Source organism: Salvelinus namaycush, unplaced genomic scaffold, assembly GCF_016432855.1.
Source record: "Salvelinus namaycush isolate Seneca unplaced genomic scaffold, SaNama_1.0 Scaffold2408, whole genome shotgun sequence".
NCBI classification, from domain to species: domain Eukaryota; kingdom Metazoa; phylum Chordata; class Actinopteri; order Salmoniformes; family Salmonidae; genus Salvelinus; species Salvelinus namaycush.
The window spans coordinates 30,001-37,146 of record NW_024059240.1 but is presented as its reverse complement, the minus strand read 5'-3'; positions in this window follow the sequence as shown (position 1 = coordinate 37,146).

Below are 7,146 nucleotides of genomic sequence, written 5' to 3'. Positions count from 1 at the left end.
ATACCCCTGAAATCCTATGCAATTACCACTCTATGGCACTTATGAAAGGTTTAAAGTGCCAAATGCCAAGTGCCAAATGCCAAGTGCCAAGTGCCACAGGGCTCCAGGGGGGTAGTGCACACATAATGTTACCCCGGTCAGAGTGCCTCTTGCCCGGCATAGTATTTAATGTGTATACCCCTGAAATCCTATGCAATTACCACTCTATGGCACTTATGAAAGGTTTAAAGTGCCAAATGCCAAGTGCCAAATGCCAAGTGCCAAGTGCCACAGGGCTCCAGGGGGGTAGTGCACACATAATGTTACCCCGGTCAGAGTGCCTCTTGCCCGGCATAGTATTTAATGTGTATACCCCTGAAATCCTATGCAATTACCACTCTATGGCACTTATGAAAGGTTTAAAGTGCCAAATGCCAAGTGCCAAATGCCAAGTGCCAAGTGCCACAGGGCTCCAGGGGGGCAGTGCACACATAATGTTACCCCGGTCAGAGTGCCTCTTGCCCGGCATAGTATTTAATGTGTGTAGCCCTTTATCCTTTAAAAATGACCCAGTCAGGGGTCTGGCACCTATGGCACTTATGAAAGGTTTAAAGTGCCAAGTGCCAAGTGCCAAGTGCCACAGGGCTCCAGGGGGGCAGTGCACACCTAATGTTACCCCGGTCAGAGTGCCTCTTGCCCGGCATAGTATTTAATGTGTGTAGCCTATTATCCTGTATTTAAAATGACCCAGTCAGGGGTCTGGCACCTATGGCACTTATGAAAGGTTTAAAGTGCCAAGTGCCAAGTGCCAAGTGCCACAGGGCTCCAGGGGGGCAGTGCACACCTAATGTTACCCCGGTCAGAGTGCCTCTTGCCCGGCATAGTATTTAATGTGTGTAGCCCTTTATTCTTTAAAAATGACCCAGTCAGGGGTCTGGCACCTATGGCACTTATGAAAGGTTTAAAGTGCCAAGTGCCAAGTGCCAAGTGCCACAGGGCTCCAGGGGGGCAGTGCACACCTAATGTTACCCCGGTCAGAGTGCCTCTTGCCCGGCATAGTATTTAATGTGTGTAGCCCTTTATTCTTTAAAAATGACCCAGTCAGGGGTCTGGCACCTATGGCACTTATGAAAGGTTTAAAGTGCCAAGTGCCAAGTGCCAAGTGCCACAGGGCTCCAGGGGGGGGCAGTGCACACCTAATGTTACCCCGGTCAGAGTGCCTCTTGCCCGGCATATTTTTTTTTTTTTAAATAGCTTTAAAAATTACCCAGGCAGGGGTTTGGCACCTATGGCACCTGTGGCACTGCTGATGGAACTTACGACCTTCTTAGGGTTAGGGTTAGGGTTAGGGTTGGGGCGTTTGGCACTTGGTGAAGGGGCGTTTGACACTTGTGTAAGTGGCATTGTGGTATGTGGAAGTGGCATTGTGGTATGTGGAAGTGGCATTGTGGTATGTGGAAGTGGCATTGTGGTATGTGGAAGTGGTATTGTGGCATGTGGCATCTGAGCCTGTGGGCTCCAAGGGCAGTGCTCTATGAATTGAATCCCATTCAAGGTGCCTATTTTCCGGCATAACAATTCATGTCTATAGCCCTAAGCAGGGCATAGCTATGACACAGCCCCGCCCTTGCCCCGCCCGTGCCCCGCCCGTGCCCCGCTCGCGCCGCACCTGTATCCACACCTGGTGATAATTAGGCCATTGATTAGGCGACGGTTGGAAGCTAACAAACATACACACAGGAAGGCAGGAGAGAGAAGCTAGCTATGGACAGCAAACAAAAACGACATGACTGTGGACTTTGTACCAAGACGCATATTTCGCGGATAGACAAACATTTTAAGACTGTCCATGGACTTACACACGCATCTATGGAATGGAATCATGCCGTGCAATGTAGCCCGATTTCGGCTGAGACACAGCAGGCCTACCCAGGGGATTGTATGGAGCCTAACAACGGCGTTGGAAGTGAGTTGTCCGCAGAACAGCAGCTGAGTGGCGAGAGTGAGCAGTCAGCGGTGCAGTCAACCAGTCAGGCGACGGTGCAGTCAACCGGTGAACAATGCTCGGAACCGGGGGAGCAATGCAGCGTCATGTCGCCTTCCACCGATAGCGAAAGTGATGGAGGCGGCGGTGGTGTGCCGTCCACAACTGAAGGTTTGAGTGATGTCATTTTGAATGAATATGCTACCTATATTAAGGGTATTAACCCTTCAGTTAAAAGAATAGACAATAGTCACACCAGTCTGTCACGAGTACGGGAATTCCTCCGCATTATGTCCGAGGACAAATCCGATGAAGGCCTGTGTTTTCTGGACAACTACATGCGTGTGTATGAGTGGTACCGGACATGTGAAGGCCGTAGTTTGGCACCATCCACATTAAAACTATACCGATCAGATGTTAGAAGTTTCCTGAAATATCTTATTCAGTTCCGGCCGAATGGTCTGCAAGCTAAAGCCAGTGTAATTCGCAAATTGTTACTCTGCTTGGCAAAGATAGACAGGGATTCTAGGCAGAGCCTGGCAACGCACATGGCACAATTTCGCAGACGCTGCAGGGACGAGGTGCTCAGCGCTGCGGAGTTAAAACGATTTTTGGAGCTAAGCAATGCATCTATTCCTTCTGTTCTCAGCAGGCTGGAAGTCCGAGCCACCTCATCTGACAGACGCAGGTTTGCGGCTCTCATGTCCAGCCGGTTGGCGACTTTTAATGGAACTCGACGATCCCCAGTCACCATGTTCGGTGAGAGTGATTTCAATGAAATAACCAATGAAAGTGGGGTTTATCAAATGACTGTAGCAAGCCACAAAACTAACTACAGCTTCGGGGAGTGCAGAATTGTTATATCTGATGAGGAATACACTTGGCTTCAACGATTCCATCGGATCAGGCCTCATCTGAGTGGAATGACCCCAGACACAACACTCTTCTTTTTCACATGCTCTGGTAAACCATACGGTAATCTCTGTGATTGTGTGGGTAAGATTTTTGCAGAGTTTGGCATTGGAAGGAAAGTGACATTTGGTACAATTCGAAGAAGCATTGCCACATTAAACTTTAATCTTGGGTCGCTTACAGACCGTGGAACTGTGGCTGACCACATGTGTCACTCCCTGGAGACGCAGGCACGCTACTACCGTTCCCATAATTTGCCTCATAATGCAAGCCAGGCTCGGAGACTAATTGAGGGACAAATCAATCCATGAATAACTCTAAATAAATACAATATTTTTTGCAATTAATCCTTGTCTTTGTGTGTCATTTTCATTCGATTTCAATAGGAGCACCTAGTAACCCAAAAATAATACCAGGTGCACTCATTCGATTAGAATGGGAGCACCTGGTAACCCAAAAATAATACCAGGTGCACGGAGGGGAGGATGAGTACAGACATTTTATATAAAAGCTCCATAAATCCCTTAGGCCGGTGGCCACTGACTTGTGCCCGTAGTATGGTGCTCCCATATCGGGCATGGGTGTGGGCAGGCCCTTAAAAGTCATTTTCATTCGATTTCTGTAGCAGCACCTGGTAACCCAAACTAACATAAGGTGGTGTCAGTAGTGAGGATGCGGACAGACCTTTTATATAAAAGCTCCATAAATCCCTTAGGCCGGTGCCTACTGACTTGTGCCCGTAGTATGGTGCTCCCATAGCGGGCATGGGTGTCTGCAGGTCATTTAAATTCGTTTTCATTCGATTTAAATAGGGGCACCTGGTAACCCAAAAAGTGGGCACTCTGTCGTTTTTCCTGAGTAGTTCAACATAGAAAGTATTCAGACCTTATTTTTGAAAAGCTCCATAAATCCCTTAGGCCGGTGCCCACTGACTTGTGCCCATAGTATGGTGCTCCCATAGCGGGCATGGGTGTCTGCAGGTCATTTAAATTCATTTTCATTCGATTAGAATAGGAGCACCTGGTAACCCAAAAATAATACCAGGTGCACGGAGGGGAGGATGAGTACAGACATTTTATATAAAAGCTCCATAAATCCCTTAGGCCGGTGCCCACTGACTTGTGCCCATAGTATGGTGCTCCCATAGCGGGCATGGGTGTCTGCAGGTCATTTAAATTCATTTTCATTCGATTAGAATAGGAGCACCTGGTAACCCAAAAGAGGGCACTTAGCCGTTTTTCCTGAGTAGTTCAACATAGAATATTTTCGGACCTTTTTTGAAAAGCTCCATAAATCCCTCAGGCCGGCCCCCACTGACTTGTGCCCATAGTATGGTGCTCCCATAGCGGGCATGGGTGTCTGCAGGCCATTTAAAATCATTTTCATTCGATTTCAATAGCAGCACCTGGTAACCCAAACTAACATAAGGTGGTGTCAGTAGTGAGGATCGATTTCAATAGCAGCACCTGGTAACCCAAAAAGAGGGCACATAGCCGTTTTTCCTGAATAGTTCAACATAGAATATTTTCGGACTAATTTTGAAAAGCTCCATAAATCCCTTAGGCCGGTGCCTACTGACTTGGACCCCTACTATGGTGCTCCCATATCGGGCATGGGCGTGGGCAGGCCCTTAAAAGTCGTTTTCATTCGATTTCAATAGGGGCACCTGGTAACCCAAAAAGAGGGCACTCTGTCGTTTTTCCTGAATAGTTCAACATAGAATATTTTCGGACTTTTTTTGAAAAGCTCCATAAATCCCTTAGGCCGGTGCCTACTGACTTGGACCCCTACTATGGTGCTCCCATATCGGGCATGGGTGTGGGCAGGCCCTTAAAAGTCATTTTCATTCGATTTCAATAGCGGCACCTGGTAACCCAAAAAGAGGGCACTCTGTCGTTTTTCCTGAATAATTCAACATAGAATATTTTCGGACTTTTTTTGAAAAGCTCCATAAATCCCTTAGGCCGGTGCCTACTGACTTGGACCCCTACTATGGTGCTCCCATATCGGGCATGGGCGTGGGCAGGCCCTTAAAAGTCGTTTTCATTCGATTTCAATAGCGGCACCTGGTAACCCAAAAAGAGGGCACTCTGTCGTTTTTCCTGAATAATTCAACATAGAATATTTTCGGACTTTTTTTGAAAAGCTCCATAAATCCCTTAGGCCGGTGCCTACTGACTTGGACCCCTACTATGGTGCTCCCATATCGGGCATGGGTGTGGGCAGGCCCTTAAAAGTCATTTTCATTCGATTTCAATAGCGGCACCTGGTAACCCAAAAAGAGGGCACTCTGTCGTTTTTCCTGAATAGTTCAACATAGAATATTTTCGGACTTTTTTTGAAAAGCTCCATAAATCCCTTAGGCCGGTGCCTACTGACTTGGACCCCTACTATGGTGCTCCCATATCGGGCATGGGCGTGGGCAGGCCCTTAAAAGTCGTTTTCATTCGATTTCAATAGGGGCACCTGGTAACCCAAAAAGAGGGCACTCTGTCGTTTTTCCTGAATAATTCAACATAGAATATTTTCGGACTTTTTTTGAAAAGCTCCATAAATCCCTTAGGCCGGTGCCTACTGACTTGGACCCCTACTATGGTGCTCCCATATCGGGCATGGGTGTGGGCAGGCCCTTAAAAGTCATTTTCATTCGATTTCAATAGCGGCACCTGGTAACCCAAAAAGAGGGCACTCTGTCGTTTTTCCTGAATAATTCAACATAGAATATTTTCGGACTTTTTTTGAAAAGCTCCATAAATCCCTTAGGCCGGTGCCTACTGACTTGGACCCCTACTATGGTGCTCCCATATCGGGCATGGGCGTGGGCAGGCCCTTAAAAGTCATTTTCATTCGATTTCAATAGGGGCACCTGGTAACCCAAAAAGAGGGCACTCTGTCGTTTTTCCTGAATAGTTCAACATAGAATATTTTCGGACTAATTTTGAAAAGCTCCATAAATCCCTTAGGCCGGTGCCTACTGACTTGGACCCCTACTATGGTGCTCCCATATCGGGCATGGGTGTGGGCAGGCCCTTAAAAGTCATTTTCATTCGATTTCAATAGCGGCACCTGGTAACCCAAAAAGAGGGCACTCTGTCGTTTTTCCTGAATAGTTCAACATAGAATATTTTCGGACTTTTTTTGAAAAGCTCCATAAATCCCTTAGGCCGGTGCCTACTGACTTGGACCCCTACTATGGTGCTCCCATATCGGGCATGGGCGTGGGCAGGCCCTTAAAAGTCGTTTTCATTCGATTTCAATAGGGGCACCTGGTAACCCAAAAAGAGGGCACTCTGTCGTTTTTCCTGAATAATTCAACATAGAATATTTTCGGACTTTTTTTGAAAAGCTCCATAAATCCCTTAGGCCGGTGGCCACTGACTTGTGCCCGTAGTATGGTGCTCCCATATCGGGCATGGGTGTGGGCAGGCCCTTAAAAGTCGTTTTCATTCGATTTCAATAGCGGCACCTGGTAACCCAAACTAACATAAGGTGGTGTCAGTAGTGCGGGTGACTACATACATTTTTGAAAAGCTCCATAAATCCTTTAGGCCGGTGCCTACTGACTTGTGCCCGTAGTATGGTGCTCCCATAGCGGGCATGGGTGTCTGCAGGTCATTTAAATTCGTTTTCATTCGATTTAAATAGGGGCACCTGGTAACCCAAAAAGTGGGCACTCTGTCGTTTTTCCTGAGTAGTTCAACATAGAAAGTATTCAGACCTTATTTTTGAAAAGCTCCATAAATCCCTTAGGCCGGTGCCCACTGACTTGTGCCCATAGTATGGTGCTCCCATAGCGGGCATGGGTGTCTGCAGGTCATTTAAATTCATTTTCATTCGATTAGAATAGGAGCACCTGGTAACCCAAAAATAATACCAGGTGCACGGAGGGGAGGATGAGTACAGACATTTTATATAAAAGCTCCATAAATCCCTTAGGCCGGTGCCCACTGACTTGTGCCCATAGTATGGTGCTCCCATAGCGGGCATGGGTGTCTGCAGGTCATTTAAATTCATTTTCATTCGATTAGAATAGGAGCACCTGGTAACCCAAAAGAGGGCACTTAGCCGTTTTTCCTGAGTAGTTCAACATAGAATATTTTCGGACCTTTTTTGAAAAGCTCCATAAATCCCTCAGGCCGGCCCCCACTGACTTGTGCCCATAGTATGGTGCTCCCATAGCGGGCATGGGTGTCTGCAGGCCATTTAAAATCATTTTCATTCGATTTCAATAGCAGCACCTGGTAACCCAAAAATAATACCAGGTGCACTCA